Below are 16,047 nucleotides of genomic sequence, written 5' to 3'. Positions count from 1 at the left end.
TAAGAATGCAACCTGCCTAAATGACAGTCCTTCATTGACACTCACATTTTGATCAGTGAAACAGTTTTAAACGGCTGGTCATGTTCAATACATTCACCCCAGACACTTTGGAGCTGTTATATGGCATGACTCATCATCAATTATGCTAATGACACAGAGGCTGTAGGTAGTGGTGGCCATTCAAGGCTTCATTAGGGTTATTTTAGCAGCAGGATATTATGCTGGCAGCACTCAGATTTTCTTTATTACAATAAAGGCCATCATTGTATGAGGCAATATAGTTAACAATCTAGTCAGAGATTAATATTGGAACGGACATTAAACATAAAATGTACAGACTAGATTGTTTACTATATTGCCTTATATATTTCAATGATGGCTTTTATTTTGAAAAAGAAAATCTGAGTTAGCACTGCTAGCATAATATCCTGCTGCTAGCTGAATGGTAATGAAGCCTCGAATGGCCATCACAAGCTGTAGGCCGGTTAACTGTGGGATAGTCTAAAGGGAGGAGTTTAGGGACCTGGCAGTGTTGTTCCAGGACAATAAATGCTTCATCAACATTTTGCAAGAAAATTCCTTTTATCAACATTCATAATATTGAAGTGGAGCAGGATGAGAGCTTCAAGTGATTTGGTGTCATCACCAATGATATAACAGTCCACACGTCAAGATCAGTTATGAAGAAAGGAATTCAGTGTGTAATGTATGTCAGACGTTAGGAAGCTAAAATTATCTTGACAGATCATCAGATCCTTGACTCCTTCAACAGCTGAACAGCTGAAAGCATCTGGACTGGCTGCGTAACTGCTTGGCGCGGCAACTGCTCCTCCTTGGATTACACGGAACTTCAAATCATGGTCCGAGTTGCTGAGTTCATCACCAGGGCCGAGTTCATGCAAGACTTTTACACCAGAAGGTCTGAAAATAGTGAATCTGTAGTGAGAGGTGTGGGAGAGTGGTTCAAAATGTTTATCACTTAGAAGGTTACCGTGCAAAGGACGTAACCTTAGTGACCACTAAATATAAATATATAATCTGAGTCCATGTTGTTAGTAAATAAATGTTCTCGTAAATGACCAAATGTGGGAAGTCCTCAGCAAAGGTTAGGTACTCCTTTTGTCACGAGCCTAACATTAAAATGACGTGTTTCTGAGTCCATCCAGACCACAACACAACGTATTGGGAGGTCTCTTAAACAATGACAAACTCAAATAACTTTTTAGAGAAATGGCTATTAATCCTAAAATCAGACACAAACAAAAACACTCCCCCAAATAATCATTACCATTACTTTACCCTGGCAAACACAATGAACACAAAGAACAGGACCAAAATTATCGATTGGACAGGGCAATGCTACTTGTTGTTGTCAGACATGCAACAAGGACAATCATTTCTACAATATTCTTGTGAAGTTTGAGCCATAACCAGTACAGTACAATAAAGAATATCAGACTATTCTGCATTTTATGTGAAACAGGGGAAATCCAAACACTATAGATACATGTCCACAATATCATGCATTTAGTTACATTCCAATTTGCTCAGAGTTTCACACCTCTCCAGGTGAGCTCAGGAGGGTGGGGCTGATGGCCCCCACCTGGTTTTCCAGATCTTTAGAGAAGCAAATGTTACCAAGGACCCCTGATTAACATCACCAAGGGTGTGTTGGAGATTGGGGACAGACATGCCTCTTCCTCGAATAAACTTCCACTTTATCTCAACCGACATTTGTCATTACACTACAAAATCTACCACAAGACAAGCACGGTATCAATCCTACTGTATCAAGTCTGTATTTTGATCCCCTCAAGTATTTGATCCCCTCTCAATCAGAAAGATTTCTGGCTCCCAGGTGTCTTTTATACAGGTAACGAGCTGAGATTAGGAGCACACTCTTAAAGGGAGCTTGTCTCAGCTTGTTATCTGTATAAAAGACACCTGTCCACAGAAGCAATCAATCAGATTCCAAACTCTCCACCATGGCCAAGACCAAAGAGCTGTCCAAGGATGTCAGGGACAAGATTGTAGACCTACACAAGGCTACAGAACCATCGCCAAGCAGCTTGGTGAGAAGGTGACAACAGAAGAAACACAAAAGAACTGTCAATCTCCCTCGGCCTGGGGCTCAATGCAAGATCTCACCTTGTGGAGTTGCAATGATCATGAGAATGGTGAGGAATCAGCCCAGAACTACACAGGATGATCGTGTCAATGATTTCAAGGCAGCTGGGATCATAGTCACCAAGAAAACAATTGGTAACACACTACACCGTGAAGGACTGAAATCCTGCAGTGCCTGCAACGTCCCCCTGCTCAAGAAAGCACATGTACAGGCCCGTCTGAAGTTTGCCAGTAAACATCTGAATGATTCAGATGAGAACTGGGTGAAAGTATTGTGGTCAGATGAGACCAAAATCGAGCTCTTTGGCATCAACATAACTCGCTGTGTTTGGAGGAGGAGGAATGTTGCCTATGACCCCAAGAACCCACCATCAAATATGGAAACATTATGCTTTGGGGATGTTTTTCTGCTAAGGGGACAGGACAACTTCACTGCATCAAAGGAACAATGAACGGGGCCAAATCTTGGGTGAGAACCTCCTTCACTCAGCCAGGGCATTGAAAATGGGTCATGGCTGGGTATTCCAGCATGACAATGACCCAAAACATACGGCCAAGGCAACAAAGGAGTGGCTCAAGAAGAAGCACATTAAAGTCCTGGAGTGGCCTAGCCAGTCTCCAGACCTTAATCCCATAGAAAATCTGTGGAGGAAGCTGAAGGTTCGAATTGCCAAACGTCAACCTCGAAACCTTAATGACTTGGAGAAGATCTGCAACCCTAACCCTAACCCTAACCCTAACCCAACAAGGGTTTTGCCACCAAGTACTAAGTCATGTTTTGCAGAGGGGTTGAATACTTATTACACTCATTTAAATGCAAATCAATTTATAACATCTTTGACATGCGTTTTTTTGTAACATTTCTGACATGCGTTTGAACTGATCAGTTCTTTGTCAGTGGGCAAACGTACAAAATCAGCAGGGGATCAAATACTTTTTTCCCCTCACTGTACATACACAGAAACACATGCATAACATACACATGTATACTGACACCAAACTCCTACCCACACACAGTCCCATTAATGTTGGTAATGTATCCACTGCGAACACTAAATGACCCGTGTCTACCTGCGTACTGGTACTCTTTCATGTCACTGTGCATACATCCCCTTTAAAATAAATGTACTTCTATATGCACTTTTGGAAAAGACAAGTAAGCATTTCACTGTTATTCACCTGATTTTGGCAGAGTATGCGACAGATAAAATGTTATTCTATGTACAAAGACTAATCTATAATTTACTACTACATTTATATTATCCAGAGCAATTTAATGTTGAGAGCAGTCCAGCCATCCTTTCGATTTCCTTGTGAGGGGCAAGTATAACCAATACAATTATCTTTCTTGCATAATGTCTCCATCATGATGCCTTAACTTATCCTGGGTTTTTATATTTTGGGATGGTTAAGAGATAAGAAAAGACAGTTCATTTCACTTATTCAGATACACCATATTGTCAGCTATCCTCCCCCACTGCTGGCTAGGTTCATGCAGTCTGGGAAAGTTAAAAATTAATCTTGGAAAAGGAAGTTTGTTGATTTAGTATTACTGCAACTGGTCTACTTGTACAACTTCCCTGAGATTAGGCAAATAACCATGACTTGCAAATTGGAAGCCACCAAACAAGGATACAAGGAAGTGAAGAGTGTTCTGTCTGCTTTGTTGCTCACGTACAGCATTGCTGCCTGATGTATTGTTTGACGTGAACCAACTTTTGTCTATTTATAGGTTGTAGCGATAATTATTTCCTTGTTTGTGGGACGAAGTGCAATGCAGTCACGTTAAATGTAAAATACAAATATCTGTTTGCCAACTTAAATACAAAACCACATGCAGACGCGGATCACCGATTCAGGACGTAAGTGATTATATGTTTGGACACAAAAGCACACAGTACTTGCCAGTACTTGCCTTGCATGACACATCATAAATTATCATTATTCAAGTTATAAACAAAATATTACCCATACAGTATGTAATAAGGAAATTCATGTTGACCAAATCCAGCACGAGGAAGTCCAAACACCAGCCCGGGGACTTTGTTTTCTCAAGACGTATTAGACCCGGATGTACACAAACATCAACCTCTCCTCTTCATTCATCTGAATAACAAGTTCATCTTTTCATATCTCTAAAAACAGCAGGTTACAATGTTCTCCTCAAAACCTCCTCCTGTACATTAGGTCCTATTCCTGCAGCCCTGCTCAAGTCAAGAGCACTGGTCTTAACCCCGGAATAACACAAGTTGTTAACGAAGTGCTGGCAGTGTCCCGTCTGCTCTTAAAAGGGTGATGCACCCTGCCTTTACCAGATCGAAATTTATACAACGACATGACTTGTCTCCTCCTTGTCTTCCCTTATCGAATGAGACAGGAATAGCATTAGCTTGTCTAGGCTAGTTTAGCGTGGGAGGGATACCACTGCAAATTTGGAAAGTGAATATGAGGAGATCACCAGTCTATGCGATGTGACAGGTGTATAGGCGAGAAGTAGCAAATAAGTCAGGCGCTCAGAGTAATTATGTGGAGGAAGTATACTTGAAACAATAACTGCAGATGTCTACTGGTCATTGTCACTTATATTTGTAATAACAGACACAGGGCCCCATTAAGACTGATGCCAATACTAGAACTACAGTTCTACTGGGAGGACTGGTCTCTAGCCCAAACCCATGGGAAGGACACCTCCAAGCTACAACCGCCCCACCCTTTCAGACAGGATACACCGGCCCCCCGTCTCCATCTCTAGTTACTACAATGTAATCATTTGTGCCAGGGGACTAGGTCCTCAACAAGAACAACCTTTTTGACATCATTGAGGTTTTTGAATAAGCCCTGATCTAGTTACACTTACTTCTCAGACAGAACTGCATATCTTCGTTGCTATGTAGATGGGTCTAGGTCCCAGAACCACAATATCGATGGCAGCTTGTTCTTGGACCCACTGTCCTTTAAATTCCCCCCCACGGTTGCGTCATCCACTAGCCTGTATGTAAAAAAATCAATGTGTCAATCATCAAAGCTTCATCACCACTTCAAACAACTTCCCTTCACTTCGTAATTCTGCCTTATCCTCCTACACTGATTAGAAGATCCTAAACATGCCTTTGTCTCTTCACGGCATTCCTACTGTAAATGCACCCAGTGTCCGAATCCAGATAAGAGTGAGAAAAACAACATCGTAGCACCCTCACCCTGGCGACGCCACACTGGCTTGGGTTGAATTACCCTGGCTACGATAACTTTCCAGTTCCTTTATATAAATCCCACACATAGACTCAGGTCAAGCTCTAACCTGCTTCTCCACACCCTCATTAAAAGCAATGAAAGGTTCCTGGGAATGTATTTATGGAAGAAGCAGAGTAGAAGGCCTGTGGACAGATATAGGAGAAGAGCGCAATACATCTGAATCTCACTAATGGGTTTTACGATTAATCGGCAACTCAAAGAAATTCTCTGCATACAGAAAGTGGCTTCTGGAGCTCAACACACTACCTTAACTCAAGAAAGAAACATCTTACAGTATGAATATTAACCAACTGCACATATTAAACACCCCAAGGAAAGGCAATTCATTCAAGGAGTTATTTATTGACTCAGAGTCCCTTTTGTCTAATATTAGGTTTTGGTTGAAGATGGACCTAATTTATAATTTATTCAATATACAGTACCAGTCAAAGGTTTGGCCACACCTATTCCTTCAAGGGTATTTCTTTATTTTCATTTTTCTCCACATTGTAGAACAATAGTGAAGTGATCAAAACCCCAGAAAGTGTTAAATCAAAATAAAGGTATATTTTATACTCTTTAAAGTAGCCATCCTTTACCTTGATGACAGCTTTGCACACTCTTGGCATTCTCTCAACCAGCTTAAAGAGGTAATGGTCGGGACTGCTCCTCCTCCATTCTTGAAGAAGTTCCCTCATATGCTGAGCACTTTTGGCTGTTTTCCTTTCACTCTGTGGTTCAACTCACCCCAAACCATTTCCACTGGGTTGAGGTCGTGTGAATATCCAGGTCATCTGATGCATCACCTTCACTCCCCTTCTTTGTCAAACATCCCCTACACAGCCTGGAGTGTTTTGAGTCATTGTTTGGGTAAATGATAGTTGGACAAATGATAGTCCAACTAAGCACAAACCAGATGGGATGGTGTATCCCTGTGGAATGCTGTGGTCGCCATGCGGGTTGAGTGTGCCTAGAGTGCTAAATAAATCACAGACAGTATCACCAGCCAAACACCCCCACACCACCAGCCCTCCTCTTCCATGCTTCAAAAATCTCACACTTGGACTCATCAGACCAAAGGAGAGATGTTTTAAATACAAATTAAATACACATTTCTTGTGTTTCCTGGCCCAAGCAAGCCTCTTCTTATTCGCATCCTTGAGTAGTTATTTCATTGCAGCAATTCGACCATAAGGGCCTGATTCACAGAGTCTCCTCTGAACAGTTGGTGTTGAGATGTGTCTGTAGCTCTAATAAACTTATCCTCTGCAGCAGAGGTAACTGTGCATCTTCCTCTCATGTGGCGGTCCTCATGAAAGCCAGGTTTCATCACAGTGCTTGATGTTTTTTTCAATTGTTTTACACATTTTCCATAATAATGGACTGTTGTTTCTCTTTGCTTATTTGAGCTGTGCCATAATATAGACTTCTACAGTAGAAACATAAAGATGGTCTCTTAACTTGCCACATCTGTATACCCACCCTAATGCATTACGGAGGAAAGAAATTCCCCAAATTAACTTTTAACAAGGATCCACCTTTTAACTGAAATACATTCCATGTGACTAACTCATGAAGCTGGTTGAGAGAATGCAAAAACAGTTGTCAAAAAGGCAATGCTGTCAACAAGGCAAAGGTGGCTGCTTTGAAGAATGTACTATATGAAAAGTATTTTGAGCTGTTTAACACTTTTTTGGCTACATGTTATCATATGTGTTATTTTATAGTTTTGATGTCTTCATTATTGTACAATGTGGGAAGTAATAAAACTGAAGAAATACCCATGAATGAGTATGTGTCCAAACATTTGACTAGTACGGTATATTATTTGCAATCAAACTACACACAATGCACCTTAACGACAGCATTCAGACTCTTTGCCACTCCAAATTCATTAATTGAGGATTTTTGCCTCTAGTTAGTAAAATTAATATGGATGTGATTTCCAGGAAAAGTAAAGTTATCCTAATGTACTAACCCATTAGTGGACATTTCAAAACCTGATTACATTTTAACTATTGTCAGCCAAATTAAAGGATCCTTATAGCACCGATGGTGGAAGCTCTTATTTAATTCTGCAAAGTTTTAAATAGATGAGAAGCAAAGTAGCATAGCGTGGGTTTTCTGAGATAACAGCCATACTGCAATGTCCTTGTCAGATTATATCCCCTAGCAGTGACTGGTTCAGTTTATTTTTATTTAACCATTATTTAAATAGGTAAGTGAACTTAGAGCCAATTCTAACCAATGTTGACTTGGCCAAAGGCATTCAATTGCAAAAGGACAAAACATGTTAACACTCTGTGACTCCAAAATGTACTGGAGCCCTCTGCTGGCATGGCAACAACTAGCTTGACTAGTGCCATTAACCCATATTATTTTCTTACTGACCTTTATAAATGTATCTGAAAATATAAATCGTAATGTACTACAAATACAATCCATCTGGTGTTTCAGGTCAATTCATTTTAACATCTTCAAGACCTCAGTGGTTTTGCATATTTAATGTGTTGTAGTGCTGTTGTACCAGTATATTCACCAATTAATAAAGATGTATGTGGAGAGACGAAGAAATTTAAACAAAGATATAATAGTGTCTAGGATTTAAAATGCTTCATTTGTCAGTGACAATAAACTGAGTGAAAATGTATCAACAATTGACACCTTATAGACTACACCTTTAAAAGATTGAGAAGAAGATTTGACAATTTATTAATGAATGGCACCATCTATAGGCCTTTTAAAAACCTGCATTTAAATAAGCATTGTAGTAAGAACAGGTTTTTAATAAAATAAATGCCTGCACACAATTCAGTTGATAAAACAAAACATTATTATTTATGATAGAAGTTTAATGGTGAATACAATTATTTTTATATGTTAATAAATAATAAAATATACTGTTTAAATATAGCAGCACTGCAAAAAAAGCAAAGAAATGTACATAATCCCCTATGACACGTTTTCAAGCCCAACATCCAGCATGGCTCTTAATTCATTTAAGGGCACAAAGCATTTAAGCCTGAGAGCAATTTGCAGCTTATGCCAATTCGGTGGGGCAACAAAAGTAAAGGCGGTTTTACCTAATTCAGAAGAAATAAAAAAAGAATGTATCCTCATGTTGTAATTATTTGTTTTAACTTTTATTGCGAAACAGAAGTTTGTGAAAGAGTGCCTTGTGCAATCTCATCTGAAAGATTTCTCCTCTCGTCAGAGAAGATTATCCCACCTTCCGATGGAAAATGCAATGATGACTCCTAAAACTCCAGTTATAAAATGAAGGGCACAGTGAAAGATGACATGAATTGGTTTTAGTGCAAAAAATGCATCTTGCATATAGATTATATCCCCACAATCCTAAACGGACATACGTGGCCTGGACTATTTATATTCTACAACCCTGTTTCCAAAAACGACGCTGTGTAGAATGTAAAGAAAAACAGAATGCAATGATGTGCAAATCCTGTAAATCCTGTATTCAATAGAAAATAGTACAAAGATATCAAATAATGAAAACTGAGAAAGGTTATTGTTTCTTGAAAAATATATGCCCACTTTCAATTTGATGCCAGCAACACATTTCAAACAAGCTGGGACAGGGGAAACAAAAGTCTGTAAAAGTTGTGCAATGCAAAAAAATTAATCTGGTGGAACATAATATGCAACAGGCAACAGGTAATAAACATGATTGGGTACAAAAAGAAAATCCAAGAGAGGATGAGTCTTTCAGAAGATGGGGAGGGGTTCACCACTCTGTGAAAGACTGCCCAGGCAAATTGTGCAACAATTTTAGATTGTTTCTCAACGTAAAATTGGCAATAATTTTTGGGAACTCATCATCTGTGGTACATAAAGATTCTTAAACGATTCCGAGAATCTGGAATAAAATCTCTGTACTCAAGGGAAAAGACCAAAAGCTAAAATTGGATGGCCGTGAACTTCAAGCCCTTAGGTGGCACAGTTTTAAAAACAGACATGATTCTGTAGCGGAAATAACAGCATGGGCTCAGAAACCTTTCCGAAAACCATAATTTCAGTATTTCGCTGCATCCACAAATACAAGTGAAAACTCTACCATGTAAAGAAGAAACCATATATGAACAAGATCCAGCAATGCCGTCACCTTCTCTGGGCCCGAGCTCATTTAAGATGGACTGAGGCAAAAGTGGAAAACTGTCCTATGGTCTGACTAATAAAAATGTGAAATTCCTTTAGGGATTCATGGAGGTCAAAGAGGATAGGGACCATCCAACATGTTATCAGCGCACAGTTCAAAAGCCAGCATCCGTGATGGTATGGGGGTGCATTAGTGCACATGGCATGAGTGATTTGCACATTTGTGAAGGCCGCATTAATGCTGAACAATATATACAGGTTTTGGAGCAACATATGCTGACATCCAGACAACATCTTTCTCAGGGAAAGCCTTGGTTTTTTCAGCAAGACAATGCCAAACCACATTCTGCACGTATTACAACAGCATTGCTCCATAGTAAAAGAGTCCAGGTGCTAAACTGGCCTGCCTGCAGTCCACACCTGTCACCCATTGAAAACATTTGGACCATTATGAAACATGAAATACGACAAAAGAGACCTGAAATGATGAACAGCTGAAATCCTATATCAAGCAAGAGTGGGTGCTGCGCAAACAGTGCACTGTCTTACATGGTCATAATCTACCACCAGGTGGAAGTGTTGATTAAGATTTAACCAAAAGAAACTGAAACCGTAAATTCATTTGGCTTTCAGCGTAAAATGACTACAACAACTCTATTCTTGCTGTTTATGTTCCGATAGCACATGTCCATCAAAAGGAAACGGGTACAGGCTTGAAAACATATAAAGAGGTAATGGAGAGACAGAAAGGCACTTCAGATTATTGATTGATGATTGCAGATTATTGATTGTTTATACTAGTTGAATGACTGAAAATGATCTCTGTTGGTTCAGAGTTCAATCAGGTGATCAAAAGATGCATATAGTGCAATCAACACAAGGCAATCAACACAGATTAAACCTGCTCAGTTGGCAGAGTCTACGGCTTAGTTTTTTGTTATTTAGGGGGCATTGGCCCTTAGTTGGCCATGTTAGATGTCACAAAGACAGTGCAATTGAACTGAACACATTGTTAGAATATGGTCTACTATTGATCATTTAGGGTCTATGGCCCAACACTCAGAGTTCGGGCCATGATGACGGATGTCCTAAGCTCTGAGCACCACACAATAAAAGTTTAGAATCACAAGCCCATCCAACCCAGTCCAGAGACAACAGAACTGGGATGAGCTAATCTTTGTTTTTCAGCATTCCTGACATTCCGACCCCTGTCAGGTTGTTCCAGCCTGGAGGTTTTAGAATGGTTTGTCAGAGGGCACGGTGATGCTAAACTCTAGAGCTAAAACAGGAGACAATAATACAAACAAAAAGATGGGATAGATAGCTGATAACCAACCAGTTTGTAGCTAATTTGCAGAGTGGAAAAACTGATACATGTAGCTATTATTCTGGTTTAGGGAAATTTGGGCAGAGTTTAAGGGGTAAAAAAAGACTGAGCAGGGCAAGAGAGGAGAAGGGAGTGAGAGGAGTAAGGAATACATCCTGAAGTGAGGAAGTGGTTAGGAAATCTGGAGGGATGAGGGGAAATGAGGTGAGTTGAAAGGGCCAGGAGGAGGTAAGGAGAACTGGACAAGTGGGAAGGGGTTGAGGAGGAGGTGAAAAGAGATGGGGGGTGTTGACAGGGTTGTCTCCCACGCAGACAGAAACAGCTTTGTCTTATTGTCTTACAGTGAGTCACTAACTCAACAAACCACAACACAACCGAGTTGGCAGTTAAGTAAACCTTTGTACCGTATAGCCCAACAACACACATAGCTAAAGAAAGGTCTAAGCTATCCCGTGTCAACAACACATCCAGAGTGAGTGTGTGTGTGTGAGTCATCAACGGATAGCTAATACAAAACAAAGACACTTGGAATATGCTACTTAATGTGAGGCTCTGTGATCTCATGGCTTTATCCTGGCATGATCATTTCAAGGTGTTTCACCGTGTTTACACCACATTGCTTGTTCTAGGAATTCCAGAACACCCACCCACTAACCCCCCCAACACACACACACACACACACACACACACACACAGGCACACATGGCACTGTAGTTTAACCTTTGTACATGGTATATTTTGTCATTGTGGCCTTAATTGTTATTGTTTTGAGGTGAGAGAGGGTCCACGTGTCTGAACCCCATCTGTCCATACCACACCTGCTGCCACAACCCACAGGGGAGCAGCCGGAGTGCCACTCAACGCGACCCCCAAAACACGGCCGATCAGAGTTCAGAGGTCGGCAATCCGACAGATGGTCCCTCTCTTCCACAGTGGGGGACGGGTTTAGAGGGCATCGAAGGATAAGCGGAGGTTGCCGTTGTCATTGTGCGTTCACGTGGTTAACTTGTCAACAAACAACTCAGGGGTCAGGAGTGTGCGACGTGTGCCGGGGTCAATACAGAGGTCAGGGGTCACTGGCCACAACGCTGAGCTCTGCTGAGGGGCCGTGCTCTTTTATGGCTTTTTATTTGTACGGGTGTGTGACCTGGCATTTATTAGTCAATCCCTGAAGATTTAACTGACCAACTCTGTTCGCTGACTAAGCTGATGATTAAAAGAAATCACCCAGAATCATAAGCAGTAGGTGAATAGGCTCTGATGTGAGGAGTTTTGTGTGTGTGTGAGTATGTACTGGGTGCTAGAAGGATTAAAGTGTCACAATATGGGGTGCTGCTGGTGGGATTGAGGTAAAAGAAACCCCTAGCTGGGCCTTACTGGGGTGTAGTCGGAACTAGAGTCAACTCTCTGCCAAAGCTCCATAAGTCACACAGTTATCACAATCAAACGCCTCCCTATTCCCTATTTAGTGCACTCCATTAGATGTCGCCCCGTAGGGTGCCCTAGTGGGCCTAGGGTGCCATTTGTGATGCCGTCCCGACCCTGTGCCAGCTCCTTCTAAGCCCCACAGTTATGAGGAGCCCCTGGGTGGTGATGATGACTGCCTGATGCCTCGGCGCTGGGCTTGGCACGGCATCACACAGCTCCTAGGCCTCCCGGCGCAGGCGGCACAATGGCATTCCCTGGCAGAACACACTGCTCCACTGCTTCACCAGCACACACCGAGATGGAGCCCCAGAGCCTTCTGGACACCATCAGAGGGAAGGGCAGAGAAACAAAAGAACACGGGAGGGAGCAGAGAGAGCAGAGAGCAGAGAGAGCAGAGAGAGGGAAGAGAAAGCAAAAGAGACGTTTTGAAGGGTGGCTGCAGAGGGAGTACCACGGCTTAGCTGTTTCCTTACAGCCGTATACAATAAACGATGGGTCCCTTTCATCCTAATGGTATTTATGGTATTTATGATGTAGTGGTTCTCCCTGGTGGCGTCCCAAACGAAACCCTATTCCCGACACAGTGCACCACTCTCAACCAGAGCCTCACAGGAGCCAAGTTACGAAGGCAGCGCACTACATGGAGAACGGTGTGCCAATTGGGACTCTGCCATACGGTAGTAGGAATACCAGCAGCTGCCAGGAGGAGAAGGCTTGGCAACCCGACACCGCCCGGAGTCTGGGGAGCAGGACCGCAAGCAGCAGAATCTTAAAGTGGCTGAACCTGACGGCCCCTCGGTGCAAAACCTGCTGCCGGGTTCCTGTTGCCGTGACGCCGCGCATAGTGACGCTTCCGCTAGATATCTGCGTCGAGCGGCCTTATACGGCCAGGGTCTCTCGAAACAGGCTGTGCTCGCGTCGCCGCTCGCCGTGTGTGAGGAGGGCTTAGAAAAACAGTCTCGGGTATAATTATCTTTATTTATAGTCGTTACGACGGGCTCATTAAACGTGTCAAAAGTACCATTTGAAAATGGGAACGCGGTGCGGGCATCAAAGCAGCTGTTATTGTGGTTGATTGTGGCCCCGGGGTTCTTCACAAGGAGCACGTCCCTGGGGTCACCTCTGGGGGCGTTGGACATTTTAGTAGTGTTCCCTTTGGGGAAATGCCCTGTAATCCTACAACTCCCATGGGGCTGTGGGGCAGGGCCATTTTTGCTGGAGTGCTGGTAACCGCTGTGGAAGAGGAGGAGCTGTTCACTCTATAGATCTTATATAATATTCACAATAGCATACTCCTCCCTTTTCCCCTATCCAGATCTCCTATCACATCCCCTCCTTGTCTCTGTTCCCCTCCAGTCAGTGGCCACAAGAGGTAGAAAACGATCATACAGTATATCCAGTGTAAATTGTTAACAGCTTACTGGTCCACAAATATTAATGAGTGGTTATTTATGATGCAGGGTTCGATGTAGATCAGTGAGTCGGCTGTGATGTGGAACAAGCCCGTCGTCTTGAGGGGTGATGAAGAGTGCCAGTGACTGAAGGATGGGGAGTGCTACAGGCAGAGGTGGAGGGGGAGGGGATCTTTGAGTGGCAGGTGACACCTTGCACTTGTCTCTGGTAGGCTAATGGAGCTGTGAGCTCCATCAGTGAGTGGGGGGGTGGGGGGGGGGGGCTGCTATTTAAGCCCCTGAAGGAGGGATGATGGAGAGACCCTCCGACTGTGATTCCTGATGGTAATACACTACTGTGAGTGTGTGTGTGTGTGTGTGTGTGTGTGTCTACCGTGCGTATGTCTCCCACATCCTCTGCCTTCTCTGCCTCTAATTGCCCCAGCTCAACATCTCTGAGGTGCCGGGAGGGGGAGGGGTGGGGGAAGATGGAGGGACTATTGGGGGAAGGGGAGGCTGCCTGCCATCTGTTCCGGCCCCTCCCCCACCCTTATCCCACTCCCCACTCATGCAGGACCACTGGGGATTTTCCCTCTATTTATTGCTGTCCCACCGATTCTTTTTTTGGCGGTAAAAAGGATCACATGTGCAACGGTTTGCCACCGAGCCTCATTATACGCATCACCCAACTGATGCACGCATCACCCAACACCCCTACACACCCGAACCCCCCCGCACCCCCCCAACACCCGAACCCCTTCGCACTCCCACACACCTGAACTCCTCCATACCACCACACCCCCCCACACACCAAAGTTGACTGCCCTTCTGGGTTTGTATACTTGTATTTATACTAGTGTGTTTGTTAGTGCACTCAAAAACATTCATATGTCCCTTCAATATAAGAGTTAACTAAGAAACACACACGCACACGCACACACACACACACAATACACAGATGTCTAGGGAGAACAATCTGCTTCTTTGTGTACACTTTTTTCCTATCTGTAGTGACAGAGAACCAGGCTCTCCTAGCAACCTCCCAGCCCACACTGATTGATTGACAGGTGGATAGATTATGAGCTTCAGAACCTGAGTAATACACAAGCGCGGTCACACCAGTTCACAATGAAAATCTGACCAGGTTGGTGGTGGTGGGTGTAAAATGAGCTCCTGCTCTCAGGATTTCATTTCCAGACTCAATCTGAGCTTTAGTGAGTGAGGTAGTGAGGAAAGAGCACTTTAGGCCAAATCTTGCTCTTGAAACGTTACCCCTTCGGTTTGCGAATTCCTAAACTCAAACCACTGATTCCTGTTCAGTGACTAAAGTTGCTGTGCAGTGAGACATTTTTGACAGTGTCGAGTAAACTCCAAATACCTAGAATTAAGTGTAAATAGAGAGCATGTCTAGGTCACATTTTACCACCTTTTAGTCCCAAAATCCCCTTACCCCCAATTTTTAACCCCTGTAAGACCACAGTCATAAGCCAGTCCATTCAAATGAACATCTATTAAGTATATGAAGGCCACATTCACAAGATGGTATTTTAAAACCCAAACAGAGACATACCTAGTCTACAGAGACGCACTACCGTAGCTGCCATGGTTCATGCAGACACACATAAACCTTCCTCTGAGAAATAACAGATGAAATGGCAATATCCACTTGGTCTCAGAGCTCCTTGTACATGGTAACTGGGCTCAACTCCCCCGTCTGCTGTCCATTGATCTTCCTCTCCCTCCTGACTTGCTAGCTCATTCAGGGGGGCTGACATATGAGGAATTTAACAACTGGATTTGATTGATAATAAGTCCTTTGTTCATTGATAGCCAAACCACGCTCTACTACTCCTCTCCCCCTACATTTCCTCCAACTCCCCCCCTCTTATCTCCTCTCTGGTCCCCTTTCCTCTCCTTCCCCTCTGCCCTCAGCCACCCCCGGCACAGGCTGTCATGTAAAGATTATGACTTGGATAATAGGGCTAATTTAATCCCCATTATCAGGCATATCGCTCTCTCTCTCTCTCTCTCTAGGAACACAGAAGCTTGTGTTTGCATGTGTGTGTGTGTGTGTGGGTGCGTGTGTGTGTGTACTGCTACTACACAGCCAGTTGGCCAGTCTTAATGGATTTTTTTCATGTAACTTTTCTATATGCTGATTCAGGCATAACATTTTCTCTTTAAGTTGAACGAAAACCAGGCATATAATGATCATTTCCAGCATGTTACATTGCAGGTAACACCTTTTAATAGTTTTTTTTTTAAATGTATGTGTTTGCATTTGCATTGATTGACTCATTAATCCTTCAGAGACACACTGATCCCAGCCTTTTTGATTCCTTTAAACTGCCCAACCTGGATGTGAATAGTTCACATTTGACTTCATGCTAACTTGACTAACATCCTGAGTTAGCTTACAAGTGCTTG

The sequence above is a fragment of the Esox lucius genome, chromosome 23 (genome assembly GCF_011004845.1).
Source record: "Esox lucius isolate fEsoLuc1 chromosome 23, fEsoLuc1.pri, whole genome shotgun sequence".
In the NCBI taxonomy this organism is placed as follows: domain Eukaryota; kingdom Metazoa; phylum Chordata; class Actinopteri; order Esociformes; family Esocidae; genus Esox; species Esox lucius.
This window is presented reverse-complemented; position numbering follows the sequence as displayed.